The sequence below is a fragment of the Xenopus laevis genome, chromosome 1L (assembly GCF_017654675.1).
Source record: "Xenopus laevis strain J_2021 chromosome 1L, Xenopus_laevis_v10.1, whole genome shotgun sequence".
In the NCBI taxonomy this organism is placed as follows: Eukaryota; Metazoa; Chordata; class Amphibia; order Anura; family Pipidae; genus Xenopus; species Xenopus laevis.
This window is the reverse complement of record NC_054371.1, coordinates 47,852,718-47,868,349: the sequence shown is the minus strand read 5'-3', so window position 1 is coordinate 47,868,349 and position 15,632 is coordinate 47,852,718.

Here is a 15,632-nt window from a genome sequence, read left to right as displayed (position 1 = left end):
ATATATATATATATATATATATATATATATATATATATATATATATATATATATATATATATATATACACACACACATGCACAGCAGACTGGCTGGTTTATTGGAGAGGGCCCTAATTTTACTGTGAACCTCTAGTTCTCTAGTTGCCTGTCAGCAGATTACTAATTTTGGATGTTTTTCTAGCCTGTGTTTATGCCAAAGTCAAAGACTTTAGGGCTCATTTTCAAAGCCCCAGGGCACAAGTTTAGGAGCACCATGGTATTACTTAGGGCAAGTATTACTTAGGGCAAGCAGTAAGGACTGGCCCTTATTGGCACAATAATGTTTAAAATTTGAACGACCCATTTAAATAGGTCCTGAACAACCATAAGAAAATTTACATCAGACTCAGGAATCACTTTCTGTCTTTGTTATTGCTGCTCGGTTTATCTCTCAGCGGCTGGTACCATATTGAAGCTGTATATTAGATGTTTCTGTATGTCATGAAATTACATTATTCCTGATTAGGACTAATTGCATTTAACTGCTGTTAAGCTTTGCTGCAAATATTTTCCTACAGTGCATAATGAGTTCTATTTTATGTATGTTTGAAAGCACCCCAGAGGAAATTATCCCAGAGGGCAATAAGGTGTTGACAGGGTGGGATAGCAATTGGGGACGATTTAGACCCAGTAAAGACTCATGTGCATGTTTGATATAAAAACAATAAGTATATTACATATTTAAATCAAAACAACAGACCAAGTACATCTAAAGTATATGCCTTGTTTGGGGAGTGAGTATTGCCTATTCATAGCTTCTATAACACATGTAAATATTCATATAGGTGAGTTCACCTAAAATCTGGTTTACTGGGCAGTAACTGTAGGTTTTACAAGATGCCCATTTACCATAACCCCCTAAAAGTCTATGGGAAAAACTGAAACTGAATTATGAGAAAAGTTTTTTTCACCCATAAATAATAAACCATAAAATAATGTTTTCTCATTGATTTGAATCTGACCCTATGGAGCAAATTTACTTACCTCCGGAGTTGTGACACCGCACTCTGCCAGGTGTAGGTTCACCAGGGCTGCGCAAATTCACGAAGATCTGAAGTTGCGCACAAGTTACCGATCGTTTGCGAAGTTGCGCTAGCAATATTACGATCAGCTGTTCGAAGTTACGCTAGTGATGGCAAATTTGCATACGGCGTGCAGTTAAAGTACAATGGTCGTATATGCAGCAGAAAACACATTACACTACACAAGGCCAGGGATACTTAATAAATGTATTCTTATGCCCTACACATGTGCCCACAGTATAGTTTAGGTGCCATATTTTATCAAATGTAGGGGGGAAGGAGGGTACCCTAAAAAAAATTCGATCTTTTTCAGCCTATAAGTAAAAGACGCCAGCGTTTTTTTGGGACCAATCCCTATCTACTCTTATGCACTTCGTCTGGTCTGAGGTGGCGAATAAAGTCTGGTGATAGAGGTAACATTCACAAAAATGCGCAAGTCAGTGAATTAGCGTAGTTACGTCCCTTCGCCTGGCATAAGGGTGCGAAGTAGCGCTAGAGTAGGTCTATTTCGCTAGCAAATTTACGCCAGCACCCGTTGGCAAAGTGGCGAGTTTTTGCTAGCGTTAGCTACTTCGCCCTTTAGTAAATTTTCCCCTATGTTTGATGGCCTGGACTGCAAATCAACCCAGTAACTGCAACTCCCAAACTAAAATTCATTGTGGCACTGGTTTAGCTCATCAGCCAAATGTCACATAACAGGCAAATACATAGAATAAGTTCTCCTGTTGCAGTTTATGTTTGTGAATCATTGACTGGTGTATGCCATATTTCTTATTCAATCCAGATATATATCGTATTCATTTTCACTGACCTTTGTTTGAGAATCATGCAAAGCCTACAAATGACATTTTATTGACAACAATCCTGTCTCCCATGATGTGTCATTGGAGTAGCTCCTGTTTGTAAATGAAGCAAATGAGATAGGAAAGGCTTTGTTCTGCATAGTAAAGACTGTTAGTATACAAATCAGAGAAGTGGGTTGCATTTGGCAGCACTGCAAACAACTGGCTCAGGCAGTGACTGGCACATGGGTGCCCCCTGGAACCTTTAGACCCATTATCATTGTACAGTGAAACCTCCTCATTACAAGCTATTAACACTATGTACTGCAGCGCTGCATGCTATAAGGAACATGCCATGCATATTATATACTTACTAAAACAGCCAGTGTAAGTCATAATTATAGATAAGGAGCTGGCCTGTTGTAAAAAAAAAAAAAGTAATTGAGACTTGCATCTAATCTATATTTAAGAATAGTATATTTCAAATAAATGTGATATTGCTGCTTATTAACTCACAGAAGAAGAAATAAACTGCTATAAAATCACAATGGCTTACCTGATATAAACCCCTGCTATTTTCCATTACTGAGCATAAAGGACTTCCTGACAACACAAGAAGACAGTTAATTCCCCACGGTGAGAACTGTTAAAGGTGGAATCGAACAAGTTCTCAGCGTCCATGCCGTATACAGTAATTAAATCTCTTGTAATACCCAAACAGTTAACTTCTACAACCACCAAGGCTCTCTATCAAATAAAATAGATTTCAGTAGTCGTAAAAATAGTGTAGAATGTGGTCATATAATACAATAACCTGATTATCTCTAAGCATTTTATGTGTTTGACACCGGAACAGCCATTTTCTCTGCCATAAACTTGCTATTTATCTATGAACTGTAGCTCAATACTATCTATAACATACAGTCATATGAAAAAGTTTGGGAACCCCTCTCAGCCTGCATAATAATTTACTCAACAAAAAGATAACAGTGATAAGTCTTTCATTTCCCAGGAACAGTACTGGAGTGTTTTCTGAACAAAGATTTTTAGTGAAGCAGTATTCAGTTGTATGAAATTAAATCAAATGTGAAAAACTGGCTGTGCAAAAATTTGGGTACTCTTGTAATTTTGCTAATTTGAATGCATGTAACTGCTCAATACTGATTACTGGCAACACCAAATTGGTTGGATTAGCTCGTTAAGCCTTGAATTTCATAGGCAGGTGTGTCCAATCATGAGAAAAGGTATTTAAGGTGGCCAATTGCAAGTTGTGCTTCTGTTTGACTCTCCTCTGAAGAGTGACAGCATGGGATCCTCAAAGCAACTCTCATAAGATCTGAAAACAAAGATTGTTTAGTATCATGGTTTAGGGGAAGGCTACAAAAAGCTATCTCAGAGGTTTAAACTGTCACTTTTTAACTGTAAGGAATGTAATCAGGAAATGGAAGGCCACAGGCACAGTTGCTGTAAAACCCAGGTCTGGCAGGCCAAGAACAATACAGGAGCGGCATATGCAGAGGATTTTGTGAACAATCCAAAGATCACCTCCAAAGACCTGCAAGAACATCTTGCTGCAGATGGTGTATCTGTACATCGTTCTACAATTCAGAACATCTGTATGGCAGGGTGATGAGAAAGAAGCCCTTTCTGCACTCACTCCACAAACAAGAGTTGCTTATTGTATGCAAAAGCTCATTTAGACAAGCCACAGTCATTTTGGAACAAAGTGCTTTGGACTGATGAGACAAAAATTTAGTTATTTGGTCATAACAAAAAATGCTTTGCATGGAGGAAGAATATAACCGCATTCCAAGAAAAACACCTGCTTCCTACTGCCAAATTTGGTGGAAGTTCCATCATGCTGTGGGGCTGTGGGACTAGTTCAGGGACTGGGGCCCTTGTTAAAGTTGAGGGTCGGATGAATTCAACCCAATATCAAAAAATTCATCAGGATAATGTTCAAACATCAGTCACAAAGTTGAAGTTACGCAGGGGTTGGATATTCCAAAACGACTATGACCCTAAACACACTTGGAAATCTACAAAGCCATTTATGCAGAGGGAGAAGTACAATATTCTGGAATGGCCATCACAGTCCCCTGACTTGAATATCATGGAAAATCTATGGAATGATTGAAGCAGGCTGTCCATGCTTGGCAGCTATCAAATTGAACTGAACTGGAGAGATTTTGTATGGACGAATGGTCAGAAATACCGCCATCCAGAATCCAGACACTCATCAAAGGCTATAGGAGGCGTCTAGAGGCTGTTACATTTGCAAAAGGAGGCTCAATGAAGTATTGATGTAATATCTCTGTTGGGGTTCCCAGATTTATGCATCTGTCTAATTTTGTTATGATGCATATTGTATATTTTCTGTTAATCCAATAAACTTTATGTCACTGCTGAAACACTACTGTTTCCATAAGGCATGTTATATATTAAAAGTAAGTTGCTACTTTGAAAGCTCAACCAATGATAAACAAAACTCCAAAGACTTAAGAGGGGTTCCCAAACTTTTTCATGTGACTGTATGAGTGTGGAGCTGTCTACTGAGCACAAAACAGTAATGACTATGAAGATTTTCATTCATCCAGGTCATAGTATATCTAGTATAGGTCAATCTAAAAACAACTGGACTTGCTGAGTAATCAATGAAGACGTTTCACTACTCATCCGAGCAGCTGAAGAAGTTGCTCGGTTGAGTAGTGAAACGTCTTCATTGATTACTCAGCAAGTCCAGTTGTTTTTAGATTGACCTATACTAGATATACTATGACCTATACTAGATATAGGATTACTCAGCAAGTCCAGTTGTTTTTAGATTGACCTATACTAGATACAAAACAGTAATGTTTACAGTGATGGCTGCATAATAGAGGGGAACTAGGCACTCAATAAAAGAAGCATACATAGTTAGTCAGCAAGGTTAATAACAAATCCCAAACCTGTACCTACATGTTTCACTTTCCTAAATATACCTTCTTGGTTTCTCAGAGGAATAAAACACACATCCACCCCCTTGCATACTGAACTCTAAATGCTTCAATTACTTTATGCAGTCCATTCAATAATTGATTATGTGTGCCAGTTCTGCAAGGTTGTTTATGTTCCTGCTGTATTTTACAGGTCTTAAAAGGGTCTCAAATAAATATGCTTAACGGCTCTATCCCTGGATTAAAAACAATAATCTGCCATTTTTGGAAAACATCTTTGTGCATAATGTATTCCATTTTGAACAAGTTGTTTTGCCAGTTTTACAATAAGTTTATACAAAATGGCCACTAGATGGAAGCATTGAGTGGTAAAAGGTTATGTAGAAAATGCAGCTTAATCAGAATCTTTTTCAGCTGAAAATAAAATAGGTAGAATAAGTGTAAAATAGGTTGGGGATAAATTACTGCAACACAAATAAAGGTTACCTAGATACCTAAGTACAAACAAACTGCTTTACCCTTTTAAATAGGGTTTACAATCTAGAAGGTGCTAAAAAATCATCCTGGTTTGCTGGTGATAGCATTGTACTATGAACATCAAAATTGCAGCAAAAGTTGAAAAAAAATATATGTTGAGAAGAAAAAGGACAATGAGAATAAGAGAATATTGACAAAATCACTTTTACCCTAAGTCTCTACTACCCAAGCATTCTAATGTGTTACCTCTAGTTCTCTGCTTCCTAGGAGGCTCTCTGGCACTGGGAAGGTTTCTTTACTGACGATGGACAGTAACCTTGTTTTGGGCAGATAAATAATAATTGCAGCTGATGTAGCACAAGTACATTTTCTTCTGTCCAAAGTACTACACTAACAACATTTCATTCAATCTTTTGTTGCTATTTGATTGATAAAAACAGTGTATGGCTTTCCAATAAATATGGCATTTGAGTTCAGTGGGAGCATCACAAAATTCAGGGTTTTTTTGCCGATTCACTCTTTGCACATCCACAGACAGTGCACATTGTTATAACATATCTACCTCTGGTACAGTAGTCTAAGATAGATTGATGGATAGTACTGGGCTTACACTGAGCTTTGATGCTGACCTAAAGACCCCTACTGTAGGTGTGGGATTCAGAACTTTCCAGTCCATCCACAGTAAGTGCAAATAGTCTGTCATGCCATATCTACCTCTGGTACAGTAGTATAAGGGATAGAAAGATAGATAGAAGTCCTGAAGAAAGACCCAAAAGTCCCGAAGTCCTGAAAAGACCCAAGCCGAAGGAAGTCCCGAAGCGGCAAAAAGACCCAAAGTCATGAAAGGAGCAGAAATTGAAGTCCTGAAGCCACGAGTTCAGTTCTACTGAACTCCAATGTGTGTTTTTTTATTATTTTTTTTAAACCTCTGGCCACCAATGTATTATTTTAATAGTCTATATGCCCATGCCACCAATGTATTTTTTAAAAAAATTCTCTGGGGCCCCATTTTTTTTTAACTTGTAAGGGGGACCCTGGCCCCAAAGTTTTTTTTAAAAACTTTTATGGGGAGCCCTGGTGCCAATGTTTGTTTTTTTTAACTTATAGGGAGGCCCTGGTCACCAATTATTTTTTTTAACTTGTAGGGGAGCCCTGACCACCAATTTTAAAAAAAAAAACTTTTATAAGGATTCACTGACCATCAAGAGCTTTTTATAACTTGTAGGTGTGGGGGGTTACCGTTTTTAGCGCTGATGTCTGTGTGATCGTTTAACTGTGGTGTGGAGTGAGCGGGATCTGGGGTGGGGCTTGGGGTCTGGGGGCAGGGCCTAGGGGGCCCCAAAAATGTTGTTGTACGGGGGCCCTATAGTTTCTAATGGTGGCCATGACGGCCAACATTTAGAAAAATGCCTAACTATGTCACTTCATATACTGTATATCTTAAGAGTTAATATTGACTTGTGCAGAATATTTCAGGGAGCCGATCAGTTAGATAGCAGCATACAATGTGTATACGGTCTTCTCTTTCAGTATCTAATCAAGGCTAATAACTAAAGTACATTTAAAGTGCTGTTTACTACAGCTGGTTCCCTTTGCAGCTGTGTAAGTCAGACTAAAGGCTAGCAATGCTGAACAACACATTCTGCAGGCTGCTGCAACATACTTGTTGATCTAAAACTCAAAAAAACAGTTCTTGCCAGCTAGCTCTCTGTTTGGCTAAAAAACTGACCCTTTTGGTCTCTGACATCATCTTCTGGAATCTTATTATTAAAAGGCCCACCGCCTGCTGGCTATTCTAGCAGTACAAACTGCAAATGGAAATAGAAGCAATTATCCTATTCTCAGTATATTACCTGATAATTATTTACTGGGCAGCAGTGTTGACCAGTGCATCCACTACTACTACATTGCACAGTTCAGAGGTTTAATTGATGTTCTTGCTGTTTGTCTTGTATCATTAATGAACATATCTTAGCACAGTATCAGTATCATAATTACATATGTGATTTATTCTTCTTCATAAACGAGAAATTTTACTTTAAGATGCCAACATGTATATTTTCTATTTTTTTCAATCCTGTAGATCTTTAAACAGTTACCTGGTTTGTGGGCTCTGTAACCCAAACAACTAGTGTGTTGTGTAAATGTCAGAATGATGTATGAAAAGGGGCTATACTATCAACGCTCACATTCCATCTGCTTTTTTTGGTTGCTGGTTTTAAAGGTAAAATTCTTCCATGGTTTTAGATTTAAAACTCTAGGGTTTTGTATAATAATTTAGGTGTAGTAACACACATAACCACCTAGAAAGTTGCTTTTGTAGACCAATTACTAAAAATATAACAACATTTAATTGGACACAGTAGTTAGGTTTAAATAATAGAATTTACACCAAGATCAAGCTTTCTAAACACTGTCCAAATTGATCAAGTGGAAGACGATCTAAAGTTCAATCAGGCCAGTGACCTTTTCAGCCTCATAGAGGAAAAACTCTCTGCCAACCCCAAAATAATTTGCTCATCATGATATATCTTTTCCATACTAGTGCCTATTTTTGCAACTTTTGTTGGAGCTTCATATTTTCTAAAATTAAATGTTCGGCCATCTAATCCCTTTTAGATTTTCCACTTTTCTGTTACATTTCTTTTAACTTCCAACTCCTTAATAGCCAGCTGAAGAACAAGATGGATTATCCTTACATTTTTTCTTGTAGAGATTCAATTTCTTTGCAGACTTAATTAACTGGCAGCCTCTATATTTAATGAGAATGACCATTAAACGATTAGGACATTGATCAAGTGATTCTTGTAATTCTGCAGTATTCAGTGTAATACTCATTCGTATACAAACTGATTGTATTAGAAGCCACCAAGAGGTTCCATGACCATATAAAGCCATAAGACGGAAATCCGAGCAATCCTATAAAGGTTATGAAAATTCAAGGTGAGTATTAATGTCCTCACATTTAACAACAAGGGTGAACTAATTGCTTATGTATCTTATAAATGTATGTATTGCCTGGAAACATACAAGTGTGTGTGGCCTATTCTCTTCATCTTGCACCAGAATGAAAATTAGCAAGTACGGGTATGGGAGCTGTTATGGAGAATGCTCGGGACCTGGGGTTTTCCGGATAATCTGTAATCTTTCTGTAATTTGGCTCTTCATACCTCAAATCTACTAGAAAATTATGTAAACATTAAATAAACCCAATAGGCTGGGTTTGCCTCCAATGAGGATGAATTATCTATTACTTTGAATCAAGTACAAGGTACTATTATATTATTATGGAGAGAAAAAAAATAATTTAAAAAAAATTGGATTATTTGTATAAAATGGGAGATGGCATTTCTGTAATTCGAAGCTTTCTGGATAACGGGTTTCTGGATAATGGATCCTATACCTACTACAGAAAGAGAAAACAGTACCACAAATCTATAATAATTGAAGTGCAAGAAGAATGAATTTTTCTCATGGAATTGTAACATAATATATTTTCCTGAAAGCAGGGGAATATTTCTCACTATAAAAGCTAATTTATTTAAAAAAATCAAACCAAAGAAAGAAATCAATTAAATAAAGATTAATATAACAGAATGATTATACTGAGAGTCAACAATAATTACTTTCGCTCATTTTAAATTAACATCTCATGGAAACCTATTCCATCATGCAAAGATCTAATTAACTTCATGCGTGCTAAATAGATTTTAGTCCCCTAATTGTCAGATAAAATGTAGCGGTAATTAGTGATATAAAACGTGCGTTACATATGTATTACTAGTGTTAATATTCATATAAATAGAGGTTCATATATATGTTGCCTTAGTAATAGTATTAGTTTAGAAGGTTTTGTTAGAGATAATGAATATTGGTATTACCAGGTGTAGGCATCACAGGCACCTACCGAAAGCACAGTCATTTTAGGAAAGTGGGGTGGAGCAATTGTATAAAAATCTCTATTCCGGTTTATAGCCATTGTAGTGTCCAAATATTAGAAACTATCAATAAGAGAGCCATACATTGTCATAAAAAGTTTAATACTCCCTTACAAAATGCTCCCCTGCTGTCCCATATGCTCTATACCCCTTCGATATTGACAATTGCCTTTGGTGCCAAAGCTCCTTGATCCAAATTTAGCTTTAAAAATCTAACCTAAACAGTGTCGGACTGGGACACCAGGGGCCCACCCAAAAACCTTAGACTAGGGGCCCACCAAACGACCTTAGACCAGGGGCCCACTCTCAGTACTATTATAATTCCTCTCCTCATGCAATCTCTATTCTGCTAGTCTCTTTTCTTTACATGCTATAATCTATTATGCAATCTATTTAGTCTCTTTGTTCTCATAGAAATAAGTAATGGCCATGAAATATGCCAAATGTTTTGAAACAGGAGGACCCACTGACACCTGGGCCCACCGGGAGTTTTCCTTATATGCCTGTGGGCCAGTCCGACACTGAACCTAAATATCAGTGTGATGTGAATGTAGCAAATAAATGTGTAAAAATTGCAATGAAATAGACTCGGGGGCTTTATTCATCAAAGTCCGAAATTTTCTGATTACTTTAATCAAAAAGTCCGACCAAACTAGAATCCACATCCAAAATTGAGATTTTTTTCCCCGAATCGCTCAATTTTTTCGGGCTTTTTCCCCAAAAGCCCAAATTTTTGGGATTTTTGTCAAATAAGTCAGATTTTTGGGCTAATTCCAGCGTAGACCACAAAAACTTCCAAATGGAATATGGATCTCTCCCATTTACTTATGTACAACCTCGAGATGGAGTGTTTTTGGATTCAGATTCCATCCTAGTGGTATAATAAATCTCCAAAAAAATTTTTGGCATTCTGACTTTAATAAATAACCCCGTTGGACTCTTAGCCATCAAAGTGGAAGGTTTAGTGCTGCCCAAAATAGACCATCATAAGATCATTACAGGGTGAAATCAAATAAAACCAGTTCTATTCAAAATATTATGACATAATTGAAGCTAACACCTTTCATTTCTGCAAATTGTCACACAAATGGATATTTTCAGATCAATGCCCTACACTTTTTGGTCATGCTTCTGGGAAGCCTTTTTACAAGACTATATAAAGGACAGTCATGCAAACGGGTTAGGAACATAATTTTGACTAATTTAGGCTTTTACTATTGACAATTTTTGAGAAAACTGTATATGTTGCAACACTGTGTTTATATCTAGATGTTAATACACTTCACAAGTCAATGGCTGTAGTAACATAACGCTACACTCTTGGCATGCCTCGTATGCTGCTGAGTCAGAAACCTCTTCACTGCATATGCCATTATATTGATATTCTATTTCACTTGTCAGTTTCATGGAGATAAGTTGGGCATGAATTTCAGAGCTATGCAATGTTTCATTACACTGAATTACATTTGGTTGAATGCCTTAAATGCAGCTCTGTAGTAAAACATAGTTAGTAAATCACTGTTAGGGGTTTATACACTCAAGCTAGCATTAAATTCAGTATACACAAGGAAGTTATAATAGAACACAATAACGGTTATGTACTGGCCTCTATAAAGAAAAAAAACGGCAGCTGGGTCACCTGTATTGAAAGTATTCTGTTTCATATTTATTCTTCCTACAAAGATTTTTCTTTTTTCAGACTGTGTAGTGCAATGCTTTTATTGGAATTTTCAGTGGACTAGTGAAATAAACTATTGATAATATAGAAAAAGAAAGAAGACTGCCCTGTGAAAGTTTCACCTCCCCATTCAATCTGCTGAGAGACCCTTATATGTCCCAGATATAAAACTTAACTTTTATTTTATAAATAGTATAAAAGAAATATGTCCAGGAATCTAGTCTTAAAATAAAGGATTAGCAGGGGTCCTATCAATCATTACTAAATAAATGATTTGGTATGTAAACTGCTGCATAAGAGAGGGTGTGGTGTGGCTATTGTCTCTCAGCCTTCCACTGTCCCTCCGTAAGTCGGGGGGGGGGAAGAAGAGCTATCAGCAAGCTGGCATAGAGATAAGTATCGCCCCTCCCTTCCTAAACCCCACAGCTTATTACAGTCCTCTTCCTACCCCAGTCCCCCAGCGTGTCTCTAGCTGCCGACGAGACTGGAGAAGACTACCATAGTAATAAATGTAAGGGTGTACTTACTTTTTCCACATGCAAAATGTGAGCCATTAGTTCCCCTCAAATTATAGCAGCTTCACTCAACTCTTGATCTAAGACAGATCTAAGACATGAAAATTGCAAACTGTAAATTGTACCATATTTTATTTAAAGAAGTACAAACAACAAACTAGGTGCCAACATTAATTTATTGTAATAAGGATCAGTTTATTATAGCAAGAAAGATGACCCTGCTTCTACTTTTGGCATGAATATATATATATTTATATAAATATACAGTATACAGTCAAAAAGGCTGTTGCATAATCAGGGTCTTGCAACAACTTCAACCCTTACACAGGGGTATTCAACTTGATAAGGCACAAAATGCCTTGATGTTCTTAATATATTGATAATAAGTTAAGTGCAGAGGACTCTTGTATTTGTCTGTATGAATTTTGTAGTCACAGCCTCATTGCACCCCAGCTTAATGGTTTTAAAAATGAGTGGTGAGCACAACTTTCCCTTGTTTGTTATAGTTTATACAGGAGCATTGGCCAGCTCCATGTTGTAGCTCCCACCCTTTCCAGCTATAGTCAGGTGATCCCAGTGGTAGCCAATAAAAGGGCAACCATGTTTTGGAGATTTAACCTTGAAAGCAGCTAGTAAGTTGCAGGTAAAACTAAGTCCTTGTGTGAAATATATAATGAAGCAATAGAATTCTTAAAGAATCAGATGAAAGTGAGTGGAGGACTGGTCATACCAGGGGTGATTTTAAGGTAGTTGGCCACCTTAACTATATTGCAATATACGGACAAACAATCCCTGATTTGTTAAAAAGGTTAAGGCATTTTTTATTAGCTCAAGGCACAAAATGTCTCAATGACCTTAATATATTGATAATCGGTTGAGTGCAGAGGATCTCTTGTATTTGTCTGTATGAATTTTGTGGTCACAGACTTATTGCACCCTCACTTAAAAATTAGGGGCTGATTCACTAAGGGTCGAATATCGAGGGTTAATTAACCCTCGATATTCGACTAGGAACTAAAATCCTTTGACTTCGAATATCGAAGTCGAAGGATTTAGCGCAGATAGTACGATCGAACGATCGAACGATTATTCCTTGGATTGAACGATTAAATCCTTCGAATCGAACGATTCGAAGGATTTTAATCCAACGATTCGAAGGATTTTAATCCAACGATCGAAGGAATATCCTTCGATCAAAAAAAGTTAGCCAAGCCTATGGGGACCTTCCCCATAGGCTAACAGGCTAACATTGACTTTGGTAGCTTTTAGATGGCGAACTAGGGGGTCGAAGTTTTTTTTAAAGAGACAGTACTTTGACTATCGAATGGTCGAATAGTCGAACGATTTTTAGTTCGAATCCTTCACTCGAAGTTAGTGAGTACAACTTTCCTTTTGTGTGTGTGTGTGTGTATATATATATATATATATATATATATATATATATATATATATATAAACTCAAAAACTTGCTTGAAGCCGGCACGGCACTTATAAAGGTTAAGTGTGCCTGGGTGCAAAATACAAACAATAAGTTAACTGTCCCAAATAAGGCATGCACTCACAGGTCTTATGCAAGGTGAAAAAATGGTGTTTATTAAGTTTTTTGCTGAATAAATACCATTTTTACCTTGGATAAGACATGTGAGTGCATGCCTTATTTGGAACAGTTATATATATATATATATATATATATATATATATATATATATATATATATATATATATATATATATATAGTTATTTCCAATTATATCAACAAATTGAATTTCAAATATTGTACAAAAAATAGTTACACGATTTATTGCTACTTATTGCCCTCTTTCAAATGCATCTCAAGCCATATAGAAATGAATCCTATAATCTGCTTTTTGCTCACAAACAAATAAACTCTAAGTTTAATTAGCAATTATCATGACGGTTTAATTTCAGTAATATTTCATTTATACAGTGGTATAAATATTGAAAAATCAATAAACACTTCAAACAAAACCGTATGGCATAAAATGACCTGCTATTATGCATTTCATTCTGACCCAAGTACAAAGCCATGAACCTGAAATATTAGACTGATGTAAAATTGAAAAATTAATTGTGTCTGACATATAATTGACACATTGAGAAGTGAGTTAAAAAAAACATAATTATTATGAAAATCAAGATTATAATATGATGTATATTCACACACATAATGCAATAATGATATAGCTATTCTCCGTATTGTATTACTGTAAATTACAAAATGTGCTTCACGCATACAAGTGGTAATAAGATATAACAATATAATTTAAACTTCATAGAATCATACCTTAAGCTCCATAACTTCTTGTTCAGCCACAATGCTTCTTAATCAAGCTAAATCTTCAAGCTATAAAATGTAATATAAAGGATGCTGATGTTTCAGCATTGGTTTCAAGATTACTGTTCTGCATAAAGAGTGGCCCATTTCATTTTCCTCATTGTGGGACTTTTAGAAAACCTTAAGTTGAACATTTTCTGGTGGAAAAGGGTTCACACCTTGAACTAAATGTGATGGAATTTCTGGATGTAAGGTCTAAGATATAGATGTTGGAGACGGTGTTGTTGAACAGGGGTATATAGATCAAGACATTAACTCTATTTAATTCTTGAAGTAGGTTTTTTCTGCATAACATTTATAAGGATCAACAGCTTAGCTAAAAATTCATTCTGGATTTACTAGGAGGAGGAAAGCAAATAATGACCAGCTTACAAAGAGGAAGATATAATAATAAAAGCACATAAAAAAACATAGAAATAAAATAGCACATTGATTATTTACAATTTGATTTTGTTGACATTTGCAAAGTTGTCAGTTATCCCCCCCCCCATTGATTGTATCCAAATAAATCATATATAGCAAAACAAACCAGCTGTGTTCACAGTTTGAATATTATAATAAATGTAAAATACATTTAGCAGTGACAGCAATAGCTGGGGGTATGCCAGGGTGTGTGCCATCATATAGGTAAGTTTTAGAGATTTGTAAGATTTTTTATACCTCGAATTAACTCACAACTAAAATGTTTTCTATTTTATGAAAAAACTCGAATGCAAAAAACTCTAATCAGTGAATTCGGGGTGAAGAACCTGATTACCTAAGTTAATCCAGTTTTCAGGAAAAAAAATTCTTGATTTACTTGAATTATTCGAGTTTTCGAGCAAAACCCACCGAATAAAACATCATGAAGGCTACAGACATCTTCAAATAGTTGAAGGGACCTCTGCCATTGACTATATGACCTCAACAGATTTTAGCTGAAGTATTTCCGGATTTGAGCTATTTCCAGGTTCGGGGCATAATAAATCTGGAAAAATTCATGTCTTATTAGCCGAAAATTTGAGTTTTGGCTGAAAAATACCCTTGAAATGCAAATTTTTCAGGTAAAAATCAACTCAACCTTTCATAATCTCAGTTTGTCTTAAAAACTGCACCTTGAACCTCAACCAAACCCAGTGGCTTTACTGTTTCCCTCTCAAAAGTGTTGCCAACTTTTTAAATGTCCTTTCTCTTCAACAAATATCTAACCATTAGGGGCAGATTTACTAAGGGTAGAAGTGAATTTGAGGGAATTTTCAAAGTAAAAAAATTCGAAATTCAAAGTAATTTTTTGGATACTTCGACCATCGAATAGGATACTACCACTTCGAATTTACTTCGTCTTCGATTCGAAGTAAAAATCGTTTGAATATTCAACCATTCGATAATCGAAGTACTGTCTCTTTTAAAAAACTTTGACTTTAATACTTTGCCAAATTAAACCTGCCGAAGTGCTATGTTAGCCTATGGGGACCATCAACAGCATTTTTCTAAGTCTTTACACATAGAATAAAAATCCTTCGATTGTACGGTAAAATAGTTTTTTATTCGATCGCAGGATTGCCAAATTTGCTGAAAAAACTTCGAATTCGATATTTGAATTCGAAGTTTTTTAATTTGATGGTCGATTTTCGAAGTTTTTTGTACTTCGAAATTCGACCCTTGATAAATCTGCGCCTTAATGTTTAGTTCTCAAGTTCAGATGCTCTTTAAATGTTTGAGTAATTGTGATTAACTTCAGAAAGGAATTAACAAAAAAAGGGCAAATTCTATGGTGGTAATGTTATTTTGCAAGTAAAAGCAGTTATCCACAGAAATTACACAGAATCCACCTCCGCATGAGACATACATGACACAAGCAGCATGGGGGCAGATTTATCAAAGGTCGAATTTCGAAGTAATGGTAGT